This window comes from Ornithodoros turicata, chromosome 4, assembly GCF_037126465.1.
Source record: "Ornithodoros turicata isolate Travis chromosome 4, ASM3712646v1, whole genome shotgun sequence".
Classification (NCBI taxonomy): Eukaryota; Metazoa; Arthropoda; class Arachnida; order Ixodida; family Argasidae; genus Ornithodoros; species Ornithodoros turicata.
In genome coordinates, this window is record NC_088204.1 from 80,545,464 (window position 1) to 80,563,204 (window position 17,741).

Here is a 17,741-nt window from a genome sequence, read left to right on the forward strand (position 1 = left end):
GAAGGTCTGGAAGAATGTGCTATTGAAGACTGGAGGATTGGTCAATGCCCAATGCTCCATCGCACCTTTTGTATTGTTGACTTGTTATATGAGTTACATCTTGTATTGTTGACTGGTTAGATGAGCTCTGCCTTTTCTTGAAGATTGTATAGGATGGAGCTTTATCTTTAACGCTGCAGCGCTAACGATTGAGTGTGTCATCACCTATACCTATATGGAGGTATAGGCTCCTTTACACGTATTCCAACCCTAACCTGCCTACTGGAGAACCACTCCACACCAAGTTGGACAGGCGCGGGGCATACAATATGTATTGTCATCAAATGGGAGATCTACACTTGAAGGTTGACCCTTTTACAACATCACAGACGCTGCATATTGACATCGGTGTGCAGGGCGTGTATTGTCATCAAATAGTAGACTGTTCAAAGTGCAGTGGCTAAGAAGGGAAGCGACTGCTACCAAAATGGAGAATATTGCCTTCGAGAAAAGTCCTGTGACGTATACACGCCACAGAGCTTCGAAACCGATGAAGGTGATTATAATCCGTATATAGTCGATGAGTAGTTCACATTTAGCTGTATTGTTAGCTGCACATTATCTGCATTTAGAGTTACGCCGAACAGCTTTACGCGTGGGCGACCATTGATATCGCAATAACGCACGTTGTTGGACTTTGTTGATGTATTCTGTTTAGAAGGGAAGATGAGCGCAGACGAGGACAGCTACGGAGAACGAGTGGACGAGAGAGGTGGTCACTTTCAACTGGTTTACTTTAATGACACCGAATACGGAGCTAAAATCCGCCGCGCAGTGGCGGCAGAGCGTCACTAGATATTTCTTTGTGTTGTTAATTTGTAATGCTACATTATATTGCCTGTATTATTGTATTGCTACCTAGAGGATGGGAAATGTCGCAATCCTCGCACCAACCGACCGACCGAGATGACCGACTGACGATGAGTCAGTGCAATTCTCGCACCGACTGAACCTGAGCGACCGACCGAGATGACCAACTGAAGATTAGATGAGTCAGTGCAATTCTCGCACCGACTGAACCTGAGCGACCGGCCGTGATGACCGATTGAATATGAAGATGAGACGAGTCAGTGCACTTCTCGCACCGACTGAACATGAGCGACCGATCGACCGACCGGGATGACCGACAGAGATGAGAATGAGATGAGTTGGCGCAATTATCGCACTGACTGAACATGAGCGACCGATCGAGCGACCGATCGAGATGACCGACTGAAGATGAAGATGAGATAAGTCAGTGCAATTATCGCGCCGACTGAACATGTGCGACCGATCGACCGACTGAGATGACCGACTGAAGATGAGTCGGCGCAATTCCCGCGCCGACTGAACATGAGCTACTGACCGAGATGACCGACTGAAGATGAGGATGAGATGAGTTGGCGCAATTCTCGCGCCGACGAAACATGAGCGACCGATCGACCGACCGACCGATATGGCCGACTGAAGATAAAGATGAGATGAGTCAGTGCAATTCTCGCACCGACTGAAGATGAGTCGCCGCCGTATCAGATTAGTAACAGTAGCCACGGACATGGACGCATTGTATGCGACCTGGATGTTGGGAAAAGTCGCAATGCTTGACCAGATCTCGTTGCAAAACTATGGACTTATTTCAGTATTTACTTAAGTTTTTTTCGCGGTGTCCTGCAGTTATTTCATCAGGCATTGTACACATTCACTGAAGTAGGTCGTACACAAGACAGAATTAACGCGATGGCGCGTGAAATCGCCAGCATCGTCATCTACGCTTGCAGAATATACTGAAAAACTTTCCTTCCCCCGCCGCCAGGGAAGAAAGCCGGCGCCAGTTTCGCCGTTCATAACTCTAGCCGAACGTTCCTATAAGAACAGAAACGCTGCGGACTGCTCTGCAATGGGGTTCTTCTCCAATATGACAATGCCCGCCCGCATACATCTCGCATGACTACGACCATTTGGGATCTTAGACTTGATTGCTTCCACATCCCCCATATTCACCTTTGGCCGCTTCAAGAAATATCCTGACGGCCTTAAGTTTGCATCCGACGATGTGAAAGAAGCGGTGCATGATTGGCGCCACGCCCGGCGCATAAATCATAAAGTTGTTTGTGTTTTTCTCCCGGCCAAAACACTCCACCAAAAGCAGTTCTACCACCACCACCACCAGCACCACCACTGCTGGAATACTGGTACTTCCCAAACGATGGCGCATCTGTATTGAAAAGCGGGAGTATTATACACGTAGAAAAATCATGCATTGTTTCCCAGAATATTCATTTTCAATGTTCGTCAATAAATTATTTTACTTACTAAACCGACACCATCGTATTTCTAGAGCACCACGTGTTAGTTTGTCCGTCTCTATAGACTGTCGGTAATAGCGGAAGTGTTCGAAGGCTAACATTATATCCAGTCGCTCGTGGCAATCTGCCACTTGCGCTTTGCTCTTCCGAACGCACGTGTAGCACAAAGCCTGACCCTGGTATGACACGTGCACCAAAACAGAACGTGCCCATACCAGAACTTTCCTCTTGCGGGCTGTACGCGATGCACACGGAAGAAAACATGATGAGAGAAAGTTTTAGTATAGATCGCTGATACCGAGGCCTTCAACGTATAGTGTCGCATCCAATCAACGAATACGATTCTGGGTCATGCCCGAGCCAGCCATTGGTTCCGGTAGGTACAGCTCCCGTCAACCTTAATAATAACACTGAAAAAAAAATCGGTCTCATTTACGAGCGCGATCGATAACAGCCACCCCGGGTGTACAGGGGAAATGTGAACACAGTGAACAAACAACATGTGAAACAACATGTGAAAACAGTGAACAAAATCCTCGCGTTAAACTAACGGAATAATTTTGTCCAATTAAGATTTCCTCATGGCCCCGCAAGGGTTGCTGTAATCGCGCTCGGGAAAGAGATCATATTTTGTTTTCCCCGCTGTTATTATTAAGGTTGACGGGAGCTGTACGATGACTTCGCGGTAACGTTAGCAACGCTCGACTAAAACTACCAGTTCGCGTGGCGGAGTGGTTCGCGGTCACGTCGAGACTGGGAGGTACCCGGGTTCGAACCAAGGTGCCGGCTGTGCTGTATGGGAGGTTTTATTCCTGGGTTTCCATCAGACGCTGTCAGACATATGTCGGCACAGTTCCCTTAGAAGTCGGCCCAGGACGCACATTCCCCCAGGGCGTCAGTCGTGACCTTGCCCATCTCTGTGAGGCCGACAACAAAGCGAGCCCTTTCACCATCACCACCACTACCACCACCACCATCTACTAACACATCACTAATGATAATGGTAATGGTACCGTGATGTTACGCGTAAGGTTAGTCTGCGCTATCACTAATGTTATCACTCACTAATGCTATGGCTGGGGGGATATGTTTATTAAAGTAAAAGGAAAGGGGGAAAGGTCAGAGTGGCTTGTGGCTTCTGCCCATGGTCAACACCTGAATCCGTATGGCGCGCCTGCTTTCAAATCAAATTGTTTACCACGTGTTTCTATCCTTGCGCAGCAATTGGCTGAGAGCGTTCGCGTCTCGTTCCCAGACGTTTCAGACGCGCACGAGGCGTAAGCTTGACGTCGAGCATGTCGATTGGTGGAGCAAAGCTAAACGCGCGGTCGTTGGAAGTGACGAGCAAATACGAAACATGGCAAGTGTCGTTCACGGAGACCGTGATCGCTCCCTACCGATGCCCACCTCTCGATACTACAGAGTTTTAGTGCATCGTACGTAAAACCGATAGCGTACGATGCACTAAAGCACATTACTATTGAACGCACTCGTCGTTTGCTTTCGATAAGCGCCCGACTGGCGGGCAGCGAAGGAAACAATATATTCTACTCGTCGATGGGAGCCGGCACAGTATTGCGCGTTACGTGCACGAGCGCGGAGTAAATTGAGGGTGCGCAGTAACGCTATAAAGCGACCTAATACCACAGTCAAGAAGCCCCGCCTCCCCTGTAATAGCCAAAGATAGACAACACGCAGACAGTAAGAAGATCACGTGGAACAGCACCGAGGAAAGCTAGATACTTTGCGTGCCGGCCTTCCTCAGAGCCGAACAAGAATACAAGTCGCAATGACTCGAAGGGCTGACGCCGTCCTGTACATGCATCTAACTTTTTTCTTCAACGAGAAACACTCGAACGTATGCTGGCATTTCGAATACTTTTCCGTGTCGCTCTCTGCGTTGCACAATTGCGCAGAATTAATTCCATTCCTGGTAGCGTCATAGCCGGGTCTGAGTGCGTCACCTGGTTTCCGATAGCCCCGCATCTCGAGATCAACTAGGTATATACGTCCCAGCTCAGTGCCGATCACTTTTTGTTTGACTGGGATGTTGGAATTTCGTTAGGATGTGTGTGACACCCATCTCATCTCGCTGTATCACTTCGCTGTTGTCGCGCCAGTGGCGTAGCCACTTGGGGGCTCGAGCCCCTCCCCCCCCCCTACCTGCCACCGGCCAACCCATGCAAATCGTGCAAATCCGAGAAGGAAAAATAATATATATGTGGGGGGGGGGGGCAGCGTGACGATCGCAAACTTTCTTCCAGTCACCGGCCTCTATCTGAATACTCTTAAAACTATACGAGTTTTTCGAGCTACTCAAACATTCTGTAATGTCATCTCTCATCTCGCTGTGTGTACAAGGATGAGCGTGTGGGCGTGTGTGTGATCAGCGGTGTGGGGTGGTGGTGGTGGGGTTCGTATCGAGCCCCCCCCCCCCACACACACACATACACACACACCTTGGTGGTCTCGCTACGCCACTGTGTCGCGCATAATTACATAGAAAAAGGCCGGAAAAAGGTGAACAAGCCAAGTTCAGTTGATTAGGTGGTTGTTTTATTACCGGGCGGTCAAAACACCACTACCTTACAGTGTGTTTACTCTGCGAGGAGCGTACCTTCTGGAACGACAACACAGGGAACTTTGCCCACATTTGCCTTGCACAGGAAAAAAAAAAAAAAAAAACCCAGCCGGTGCCGGGGTTCGAACCCGGGTCACTCCCAAGTCTCCAGTTAATCCAATCCCAGTTAAGGCGTTTACGTGGTACTTCAGGCTTATCCAAACTACGGCTCACAAACATCTAACGAGCAAGACGCGCGGGTTGTGCATACCATTTTTTTCCACCACTTCATTCTCTCCCAAAAAGCCATCACACGCAAGCCCGTTGAATCTCAAGAAAAGTCTTTCGTAGCTCCTCCCCTCCACGACCCCTTCTTTGTGTCCTTCGCACGAGCCCTTGTGCACGTACCAGACCTTGACACGGCACCATTCGCAGTGCATTCCGTTTTGCATTCCTTTCCTCCTCTCGCATTTTATGTTCGTTATACGATCGTGATAACCGTTGCAATGTTCAACTGGGAGGTGTATGGCATGCAACCGCTGGGTACCGGGCGGTGCCTACATCGGGGGCGTCCTCTCTCAAGGGAAAGTGCTTCTCCTCTCGCCTCCGTGCCTTGCCGACCGCGTGTCCGTCCAGTTTCTGCCGAACGGGTTCTTCATTTCTTCCTGCTCAACTGTGGAGAAGAGCGTGGACGTCGGCGCCGACGTCCAGCCCGTACGGCGCGGATTCACGCGCTGACGCGCTTCCCTTCGTTAGAGGCATCGACGCGCCTCTTGGATTCTCGCGGACATCGTAGTGCCTCGCCTCCACCGGTGCATCAGCCCCGAACGAGTGGCCGATTCAAACGATTTCGGAAGTCGTCCTTCTGTGTCTGAACCGACTTCGTTCCGTCTACGGGACTCTTGCGACTGTGGTGGGGCAGCCCTTGGACTACGGTTCGTCGTCGGGGATTGCATCGTATGAGTGTTCTGGTCGCTGAACTCACTGGAATTGCGTTTTAGTGGTTAGCGTTCGGTGACACGAAGCATCTTGCAACGTAGCTTACGATGTCGTCCAGCTACGTGTAGAGAGAAGACTGTGGATGCTAGTGCAGCGACGGGCTATTTGTGAAGTCATTCGTCGTTCTACGGATACTCATCGCACCAGGACGGAAGGGCTCTCTCGAGTCTACGGAACCTCATCGTACAGTGCTTCATCTAGTGATCGTTCAACATTTTCAAACTTGGCGTTTTTTTTTCGGGTTCTCGGAGTGTTTCTGACACTGCATCTGGAAACGACAAGCACAAAGGAGCTCGCGACTTCAGAGTTTGTGGGGCGCCTTCGTCTCCTTCGTGGATATAATGCATCTTTCGGGATCCTTCTGGACGCCTTCATCGAGCCGGAGAAAGAGTTCTAAGACCGCGTGATCTGAGAGGTCTTAACCCACGTTTACCAGGTGCATGTCTGCGTCGTCAGGTGTTGCCTAGCTCATTCTGGTTGTCCTGTGGAATACTGATTGCCGTTTCTCTAGGACTACGTGGTCCTGCACTTACTGGTCCTCCCGTTCGAACCGCTGGCTAGAACCGGAAAAGAGTTGCCCAATGTCATGGAGTGGAGGCCTTAGTGGAATAGCCTCTCCTCTTCATTCCTTTGTCATATGTTTCGTTCTGTGCTTCAGCAGTGAGCTCCTCTAAAACCAATATGAGGTGTTATTGTCGTACGTAAGCGACAAGGCCTGAATTTTTATTACGTCGTCAAAGGCTCCTTCAGAAAAGACTTCGGCGCTGATGCACCGTGTTTTACGAGGGAACTTGCTTGCCAGGTCTTCGTCACTTTAAAGAATGCTGCCATGAATTCACCACACAGTTAGAAATTATTCTGGAGATTTATCACTTTAGCAAACTTTCCGACCTTTCGACCTTTTGAAAGTGGTCAGCCACTGAGGCACGCAAATAGATAGTTCTTTCGCACTATATGCACAATTTAATGTCATGTCAAACAGCTGTCTCACTGATTACACAAGAAGGAATCGCAACTCGCTTCCTGTGCATTCTAACCTGCATCCAATTCCGTCTTCATGCTCAATCGCACTTCATATCCTGCTCATTTGGGAAGGAAGGCCTCGCATAGCGGGATTGTTCCAAATAATTCGCTCAAAGTGTAAGAGACAGCTAGAGATAGGAAATTAGATAACAGATAAAGATTTAAAAGGTAATATTAAAATTAGTTTCATCAGAGCGGAAAGTGGCATATTCAAATTGAGGATTTATATTGCCTGCCGCGGTCTTATCGACATCACACGGTATTTTATCTGCTACCTCATCAACGATCAGATCTGATTCTGTCTCGCAACTTCACTTCGTCGGTTTTAATACATTGGGTCGGGGCTTTTTTTTTTTTTTTTTTTATTGTCGTGGCTTCCACAGGTTTTTAGCGAAACGCCTCATGACTGAACGGACTGTCGTGTCATCCTGTCGAATGTAGTGGATTACTGTGGTGGACATTACTGAGTTTCACGTATAGATTACATAGGCTCCGTAACGTGCCGCCGTATCTTCTACACCGGACGCTGCGATATATCCGCTGTTCCACACGGAGGGGAACACAACATTGCAGGAGACTTCGCGTGTCGTAAATTCTCCCCGTTTCGCGACATTTTATTCACACACTGAGAAGAATGCCACAACGTCTTCCGCTTTTAATTCTCGTATATTAGTCAGCATTTTCCTAACAAAATACTAATGAGCCATCCTATAGCGAGTCATCAGTCAGTTTCAGAGTCTGATTCAATTACGTTCTCAAATCACATCACGAGAAAAACAGAGAAAAAAACCCGTTTAGGACTAATGGGCCCAGTCAGCGAGAGCTTAGTGGAGCGAATTTTTTAAAAATCGAACAAGGCACTGCCGGATGGTTAATGGTAATCCTTTCTCACGCATTCATTTAAAGACGTCTTGCGCAGCGATTTGTCAAGCCTAATGAGAAGATTAGTGGCATATAAATGGACGCTATATCCTAAAATGTCTAGCGTGTCCAGGTATGGCGTAGACAGAAGTTACCCGTAAACATGTAGAAGTACCGGCACAGTGTAGATTGGAGACACCCTAATTGCCTAGAATTCCTTGTACAGCGTAGATGAAAGTGGCCCGTAATGTCCAGAAGCCACTGTAGAGTGCAGAAGTTCCTGTACATTTGAAAGCGGCCCTAAATGTGTACGTGTCCCATATTCTAAGTGCATGTGGTCCGATATGTCCAGATGTCCGGGTATGGTGTTTCAGCACGAATGAATTTGTCGTCTGCACTTGAGTTTAAGGTTCGGCAAATCACGACCTGTTTCCTGTGTAGGGTAATCAGACGCACCGTTTCGCAAGGAGCTTCAGAAAAAAAGTCACTGAACAGTATTAAGAAAAAGTACCAGGAGCCTTAACTGAGCACTGAGGTTAGCTAACAAATGAACAGGAAGCTGAATTCTGGAATCAGCTCGGAATAGACTTCATTGACTGAGCATATCACAACACACGTGAGAGTGCATTATTGCTTTTGCTGGACATAAGTGGGCATCGTTGAGTGAGCACAGAAGTGACAGTGCACCTCCTCTCAGCCCATCAAGACGTGGACACGTGACGTAAAGAACACGAAGCGAGTGCGATGTCTTCTGAGGCATTCCTGCATCCCTTACTTTGTGATTGCGGGACGCATAGGACGTGTATTTTTTTGCCAGCCGAGGAGTTGACATTTTTGACGCTATTTCTTACGCATTACCGCGGCGCAACAGTCACGCAAGAGTGCTTCTGATTTGTTTTCATGACAAGAACGAGTGCGTGCATTTGTGGACTACAGTAAAGTGTTTCGCAGTAAACTAGTGCAACAACACAGGACGTACAGGAGCAAGCGCACGACTTCCTTGTGTATAGCGTTCGCAATTATACCACTGAGGTCTTCAAGACAGTGTGTCATCAAGGCGGTTTCGCTTCTGAGCCATCAGGACAAGGAGCTCTTAGCACTTCTAGTGTGAAAGGTACTTAACGTCGCTCTTGACGTTCAGTACGCCAGTTCAGTGTGAACGAGTTAGGAAACCAGGACAAGCCATCAGGCAAGACAGCCGTATAGACAGTGGTGCACCACCGTCAAGAATCTTGGACCTTGACTGCGGGGCTTCGTGACGGAAGAAGACCGACGTACCCAGACGCCACTGCGGCGTGACCAACGGTCCACCGACGGGGCCCAGGGTCCGGGGGCCTCATGTGTGCCCGCCGGAGCCCTGAGGCCCGTCCAAGCCTCCCAGGTTCCATGCCCAAGTGAGTTCTTCTTGTTTTGTTATACTACTTTTTTACAAAGTCTCCCATATGCTCGAATGGGGTTTTGTAGCGTGATACAACTTTTACATACTCCACTCAATATAGAGTTTATTCACTGACGTCACCCCTCAAGAGGGCACCATAGCTCACAAAAGGGGAAATCGCCGCCATTAATGTACAGGTCCGGCAAAGTCGTTTCTGTTTTCGTTCGCTGCCATGTACTATTTAGAACGTTATTAACGTTGAAAATATGAACATTCCAGGTATACTGTACAGATAATGTTCACACAGTGCAAGAACTTGGAAAGAGCAAATGAACGGTGAACGCGATGCGGATGAAGGTTGTAACCGTCGGCATATATGTACATCATAGCGGCAAATCCACTAGCGATTGTAGCCTTTCCCTGAGAGTGACGTCATGTGAATAAACCCTGGTAGTGTTCAACTTGAGAATGGCATTGTCGGTGCATTTGACCTCCTCTCCTACATTTGACCACCACAAGACAACGCGATGTTTCAAACATTGTACCAATCATTGTTTCTGCTCATATTTATGCCTCACAATAATTATTTTCATGGTTCATTGTAACGAGCATGTATGCGTTACAAATATCAGCTATAGAGCTCCCAGGATGCCGTTCTTAGTTTGAACATGACTACAGTCTATATACTTAGCCAGTTTGATGCAAGGCCTATGCGGCTCAGAAAAGGAGAACCCGTGGCGCTCATTTGAGGTTCATTTTTCTTAGGTTATGTTTCTTTAGAGGTTATACTCAGGAACGGGATTGTTAAAATAAAAGGGCGAAATTAAGCTCGTCATTTGACGAATTCTGCTCCTCCTACATTGAGCCACCCCTTCCCCCCCCAAAAAAAAATAAAAGAAATAAAACTAAAAAAATTATGTCACACAAATTATTTGTCGACTTTGGTTAACGATAACGTACTATCAAACAGGCGACGAAAGTGAAGTAACAACAGGGTAAAGTTTTAAATTCCGAAGTTAGCACCGCGAAGTAACTATGGCTGTGAGCGGTGTACAGACGTGGATAGGTGGAGAGAGGACAGCAGGAAGGAGTGGGGGGACAGGGGGGGTTAGCTCGCGTCCTGGGCCGACTTCAGGGAGAACTGTGCCTATATTCGTCTGGAAATTCCGCCAGAAAACCAAGGGGAAAACCGGCGGTCATCCTAACCACTACGCCAGGCGAGCTGATGCACGCTATAAAAAAAAAAAAAGAGAGTGAACCGGGGTGTGAGTGAGTGAGTGAGTGAAAAAAAAAGGAGAACATTGGGGAAACCGGGGAGTAATTGCAGCTTCTAGACACCTAGAGTACGCAATTACCCGTGTACATTTTAGCAGTGATGGCCACTAACTACTTCTACAGTAGTTTAACTATAACTACTAACTACTTCGCGATGGAGTAGTTTAACTAGTAGTTCAACTACTTTTCAGGGGAGGTAGTTAAAACTACTTCTTTAACTACTGCAATGTATTTTAACTACATTTCTAACTACTTAACGTTGTCCATCATCACCAATCCCATTCTGTAATGTCCTTGGACACCTAAATATGAATCACAAGCAGCGATAAAAGTGAAGATTTAGTACACATGCACGGCACAATTGCTCTGCACCTCCGTTCTCATCAAGCAAGTAGCTCGAGGTAAAAGTCGGAAGCACAATCGTGCCGTAAAGCCTGCGGCAAAAATCGGAAGTAGTTCGCGCCTGCAGTAACCTAACTACTGTACTTAACTACTCTAAATAGTAGTTTAACTAGTAGTTGCACACTACATTTCTGCAAGTAGTTGATAACTACTTTTTAACTACAATAAGGTAGTTTAACTAGTAGTTTAACTACATGCAGTTAACTACTGGCCATCACTGCATTTTAGTCTCCTGACCCTGAAATTTACTCCCCAGGACTGAACTTCGTAAATGGTCTCCCGAACGCAACAGTGCGCGTGAATATATGCGCACTTCGTGAATTTAACGGAATAAGGACTAACTTAGCAATTTTCCACCGACACAGAGTAAGAAATAGTAATAGCGATTATTTCCTGGCAAATTGTGCCCTATATGCATGTCGCAAGATTTATGTCACCCAACGTATCACGGTCGACGGTTTAATTCAAGGTGTTTTCATTCACGACCGCCTTATTCCATAGAAGTGGACGACATTACTTCGTTGATTCTCGATTTCACGGGTATACCTTTGTTGTATCATTTTCATGGGTAGCACCCCGATTCGTCCAAATGTTTATTTCGTCCAAGTATTCACAACGTCCTAGTACTCAGCACGTCCGAAAAAAAAACTGGACATAGTGGGCATTGGACGAACTGAACCAAAGGGGGGAAAACTTGACCAACCCGTCCAAATAACCGTACCGTCCAAACGCCTGTTTTATATTATTTGGACGTTGTGAGTACTTGGACGAAATAAACGTTTGGACGAAATGGGGCGTAACCATTTTCATGGGATATCTACAACGCACTACCGAAAGGCGTTTATGTGGATACTATATGGGTTTACCTTCGGTACCGGAACGCGCTTATCGGGTCTCATGGGAATGCGATCGGAAACGGAAATCGAAAATATGGAAACACCTGCACCAGAGAAATGCAATTAGACATATCGCGGTCCGTGCCGTTCCATGTGCAGCTGTGAATTGAGTGTTTAGGATAAAACATGTAATTTGCGCGATAAGTCCGTGTTTTTTTTGTTTTTTTTTGTTCTGATAAATTGAACGGGTAACACATTTAATATGTATGATGCCCTCTAAGAAACTTTTGCGTCCGAAATTTTGTAAGCTGCTACGGAGCTGTACGTTCCCTCGGAAGGTTCCGTAAAATGTTAGGCGTATGGAGAGCGCGCGCGCGCATGCACGCACGCACACGCGCGCGCACACACACACGCGCACGCACACACAAACAACCAAATGAGCAACAGTCCATGCTGCATCCGTAAATTAACTGCGATATAAACTATCCAGCGCACCGAGACTTTCGGGGAACCTTTGCTGGGACCAGGGATGGGCTTAAATACATTTTTAAATATTTAAACATAAATACAAAATACTTTATTGAAAGGGGTATTTAAATACTCCTCATAAATACTTTTCAGCATGGGTATTTAAATACAAATTATAAATACATTATTTAAATACCGTTACTATACTACCATAAATACTGTGAGGAAGATGCCATCTGGAATTACAGAAGTAACGATGACCATAACAACAAATCAGCGAGGAACAGTAGCATTTCTTGTTAGATTATCGTGGCGATTTTAATATTAGAGGCTTCTCGAAGACTGCATCTATAGGCATCTTCTGTTCGGCCGTGCAATCAGATTCGCAGACGAGAGGAGAGTCTCGACAAGTGGCGATTGATTGATTGATTGATTTGTAGAAGCAAAAAAAATGGAGATGTTAGTGCCGATTCCCGAAAGGCTTCCCGAAAGGCCAACTACAGGGCAACTTTATGATATCAGTCGGTATATTCTGTATTTAGGAGTATTTACAAAGTATTTACAGGAACAAATACCCGAAAATTGGTATTTCAATATAACTATAAATACATTTTTCGAGTCTGTATCTAAATACAAAATATAAATATATTTTTATATATATAATATATATTATTTAAATGCGCGGCCGATAACAAGGTCGTCAGGGCAGTACCGCTTGCGGTGCTGTTCCGGGAAGATCTTTTCTTGATCTTTAAATATATTTATATTTTAAATAGTATTTTAATTACAATGTAATTTAAATACCGCCCATCCCTGACTGCGGGACGAAAGTGTGGAAAACAGCAAGTAGTAGCTGAGGCGAATGACGCGGAGAACGCGGGGAAGGGTAACGGGCGTATTTTTGTTACCGTCTCCATTTTCGTTACTGCAATATTTTTGTTTCCCTCGTGCGTTTCTGATACCTGCTTTTCGATTTTGTTTCCGTTACTGTTTCCGGTAACGGAAAGGCTGTTATAGAGCTGCGGGAGGACAGCCCGTTCAGTTCTGTACTGCTTCGGTGTCACGCGTGCACACAACAGAAGTAATTTCGCATCGATGAAATACGCACATTTTGCAAGATAAAAAAAAAGAGATAAATTATGTAGAAACATGTCCTCATCCCGTAAAGTGTCGTGCTGAGTATAGTGACTCAAGATATCCGTGACCAGACCTCCTTCGAATGTCGCATTCATACACTCTTTAAAAAAAAGGGGCGTACTTTAACTCCTTTCCTTGCCATACATATAACACCCTTCTGGAGAGTACAATTACGCTCAAAAGGGTGTCTCCTCACTCCCTCAAGGGAGTAGCAACTTCAAGAGCCCTGCTCGTCTCGGAATCAAAATGGTGGAGGTGACGTGTCTCAGTTTAATTCGCTCAAGCATACAAACGAGGCTCAAGTGAGGAATTGCTTCGAATAGTAACTCGACATTAACGTAACGAATATGTTTCCTACTTGTTTTTGGCGCGGGACACCAAGGAAGTCGATGGAAAGCCAGTGTCAGCGTCATGTCGTTGGCTTCGGTCAACATCGAGCCGACATTGCCAACTTCAGTGGGATGTTGGTCGCAAGTTGGCAATGTCGGCGTCATGTCTCTGGTTTCTATTATCATCAAGCCGACATTGTCAATCTCTGTGGGATGTCAATCGCAAGTTGACATTGTCAGCGTCATCTCGCTGGTGTCGGTCAACACCAAGCCGACATTGCCAACTTCAAAGTGATATCGGTCGCAAGTTGGCATTGTCGGCTACATGTCGCTTATTTCGGTCAACACTGTGCCGACATTGCCAACTTCAGCGTGATATCGGTCGCAAGTTGGCAGTGTCGGCTAGATGTCGCGTTTTTCCTTCAACATCGAGCCGACATTGCCAACTTCTGTCGTACATCGGTCACAAGTTGGCAGTGTCGGGGATATGTTGCGCCGACATGCCCAACTTGCTGCCGATATCGGCCCGATGTCGTGTGCTGCCTGGGTCCCTACCGGGGAGTAATATTACTCTCCAGTAGGGAGAAAGGTATTATGCTACTCCCTTGAGGGAGTGGGGAGACACCCTTTTGAGCGTAGTTGTACTCTCCAAAAGGGTGTTATATATGTGGCAAAAAAAAAGGAGTTAAAGTACACCATTTTTTTAAGAGTGTAGGCGGACGCTCTTAGTAGTAAACAATACTGCCATAGCCATGGTGAGATGAAAAAAATAAATAAAATAAAAACATTGTGAGCTTGCGTCCTCGTGCTGTGTCGAGTTACGCAGACTGGGACGAGTAAGCGACAAAGGCGGCTCCGAGATCCAACATTGCGCTTTCCATGCTGTCGAGTAGCATTCAACACTGTAAACTGAAAAACACCCTTATGGGTGTAAATGGCTTGTCCTATAACTGACACCTCTTTTTACACCATATGGTCTCGGACCACCCTTTTCAGAGGGTGTATGCTGTGAAGACACCCTTTGAAAGGGTGCTTTTCCTTGAAAATGCTTTCTTTTGCACCCTTTAAACACCCTTCTAGGAGGGTGTAAAGTTGTTAAACACCCTCCTAATAGGGTGTATAAAGGGTGCAAAAGAAGGCATTTTCAAGGAAAAGCACCCTTTCAAAGGGTGTCTTACACAGAATACACCCTCTGAAAAGGGTGTTCTAAGACCATATGGTGTAAAAAGAGGTGTCAGTTATAGGACAAGCCATTTACACCCATAAGGGTGTTTTGCAGTTTACAGTGAAGGCAGATGGTACACAAGGAATGGAGTCACCAAAAAGGCAACACTAAAATGAAAAGCCGTGTCATTGCACAACCGGAATAGTCGTTACCCGAATTCAATACCGCACGATCATTTTCGTTTCCGTCTCTGTTTCCGGTAATGGAGGACCATATGGTATACGTTTCCGGTATGGTTACCATCTCCAATTTCGGTAATGTACCGTTTCCGTTTCTGATACAATTACCGTTACCGTTCACTGGTTAAAAGCCATCAGCAGGGTGTAGCTGCAGCATCTCTAACCGGGAATGAGAGTGTGTGGATTCCAGTCCCGGTGCTGTGTACTGCGTATTGCTGCACTGCTGCATATTGCAACCGCAAATTATGTGCGATTTTAGAACACAAACTTTGCAAGTGCAACCAGACGTACGGGTAACCTTTGATTGGAAGAGTGTAGAAAACAGCGAATAGTAACTCAAACGATTTAAAAGGAGAACGGCAGCTAGAAATGGCTTGCAGGGTGTACCTGCAGCATCTCTGACCGGGAATGAGAGGGTGTTGATTCCAGTCCCACTGCTGCATATTACAGCCGCAAATTATCTGCGATTTTAGAACACAAACTTTGCAAGTGCAACCAGACGTACGGGTAACCTTTGATTGGAAGAGTGTAGAAAACAGCGAATAGTAACTCAAACGATTTAAAAGGAGAACGGCAGCTAGAAATGGCTTGCAGGGTGTACCTGCAGCATCTCTGACCGGGAATGAGAGGGTGTTGATTCCAGTCCCACTGCTGCATATTACAGCCGCAAATTATCTGCGATTTTAGAACACAAACTTTGCAAGTGCAACCAGACGTACGGGTAACCTTTGATTGGAAGAGTGTAGAAAACAGCGAATAGTAACTCAAACGATTGAAAAGGAGAACGGCAGCTAGAAATGGCTTGCAGGGTGTACCTGCAGCATCTCTGACCGGGAATGAGAGGGTGTTGATTCCAGTCCCACTGCTGCATATTACAGCCGCAAATTATCTGCGATTTTAGAACACAAACTTTGCAAGTGCAACCAGACGTACGGGTAACCTTTGATTGGAAGAGTGTAGAAAACAGCGAATAGTAACTCAAACGATTGAAAAGGAGAACGGCAGCTAGAAATGGCTTGCAGGGTGTACCTGCAGCATCTCTGACCGGGAATGAGAGGGTGTTGATTCCAGTCCCACTGCTGCATATTACAGCCGCAAATTATCTGCGATTTTAGAACACAAACTTTGCAAGTGCAACCAGACGTACGGGTAACCTTTGATTGGAAGAGTGTAGAAAACAGCGAATAGTAACTCAAACGATTTAAAAGGAGAACGGCAGCTAGAAATGGCTTGCAGGGTGTACCTGCAGCATCTCTGACCGGGAATGAGAGGGTGTTGATTCCAGTCCCACTGCTGCATATTACAGCCGCAAATTATCTGCGATTTTAGAACACAAACTTTGCAAGTGCAACCAGACGTACGGGTAACCTTTGATTGGAAGAGTGTAGAAAACAGCGAATAGTAACTCAAACGATTGAAAAGGAGAACGGCAGCTAGAAATGGCTTGCAGGGTGTACCTGCAGCATCTCTGACCGGGAATGAGAGGGTGTTGATTCCAGTCCCACTGCTGCATATTACAGCCGCAAATTATCTGCGATTTTAGAACACAAACTTTGCAAGTGCAACCAGACGTACGGGTAACCTTTGATTGGAAGAGTGTAGAAAACAGCGAATAGTAACTCAAACGATTGAAAAGGAGAACGGCAGCTAGAAATGGCTTGCAGGGTGTACCTGCAGCATCTCTGACCGGGAATGAGAGGGTGTTGATTCCAGTCCCACTGCTGCATATTACAGCCGCAAATTATCTGCGATTTTAGAACACAAACTTTGCAAGTGCAACCAGACGTACGGGTAACCTTTGATTGGAAGAGTGTAGAAAACAGCGAATAGTAACTCAAACGATTGAAAAGGAGAACGGCAGCTAGAAATGGCTTGCAGGGTGTACCTGCAGCATCTCTGACCGGGAATGAGAGGGTGTTGATTCCAGTCCCACTGCTGCATATTACAGCCGCAAATTATCTGCGATTTTAGAACACAAACTTTGCAAGTGCAACCAGACGTACGGGTAACCTTTGATTGGAAGAGTGTAGAAAACAGCGAATAGTAACTCAAACGATTGAAAAGGAGAACGGCAGCTAGAAATGGCTTGCAGGGTGTACCTGCAGCATCTCTGACCGGGAATGAGAGGGTGTTGATTCCAGTCCCACTGCTGCATATTACAGCCGCAAATTATCTGCGATTTTAGAACACAAACTTTGCAAGTGCAACCAGACGTACGGGTAACCTTTGATTGGAAGAGTGTAGAAAACAGCGAATAGTAACTCAAACGATTGAAAAGGAGAACGGCAGCTAGAAATGGCTTGCAGGGTGTACCTGCAGCATCTCTGACCGGGAATGAGAGGGTGTTGATTCCAGTCCCACTGCTGCATATTACAGCCGCAAATTATCTGCGATTTTAGAACACAAACTTTGCAAGTGCAACCAGACGTACGGGTAACCTTTGATTGGAAGAGTGTAGAAAACAGCGAATAGTAACTCAAACGATTGAAAAGGAGAACGGCAGCTAGAAATGGCTTGCAGGGTGTACCTGCAGCATCTCTGACCGGGAATGAGAGGGTGTTGATTCCAGTCCCACTGCTGCATATTACAGCCGCAAATTATCTGCGATTTTAGAACACAAACTTTGCAAGTGCAACCAGACGTACGGGTAACCTTTGATTGGAAGAGTGTAGAAAACAGCGAATAGTAACTCAAACGATTGAAAAGGAGAACGGCAGCTAGAAATGGCTTGCAGGGTGTACCTGC

At 46.3% G+C, this 17,741-nt stretch overlaps 1 protein-coding gene across 1 annotated transcript in view; it reads left to right on the top strand.

Moving 5' to 3' along the window:
- Positions 1–5,533: 5,533 nt before the first annotated feature.
- LOC135392078 (vitamin D3 receptor-like) overlaps positions 5,534–17,741 on the top strand; it is a 42,128-nt gene continuing 29,920 nt past the window's right edge. Inside the window, exon 1 of the mRNA XM_064622735.1 lies at positions 5,534–9,161. The gene's annotated coding sequence lies outside the window, so the exon portion shown is untranslated. The remainder of the gene's footprint in view (positions 9,162–17,741) is intronic.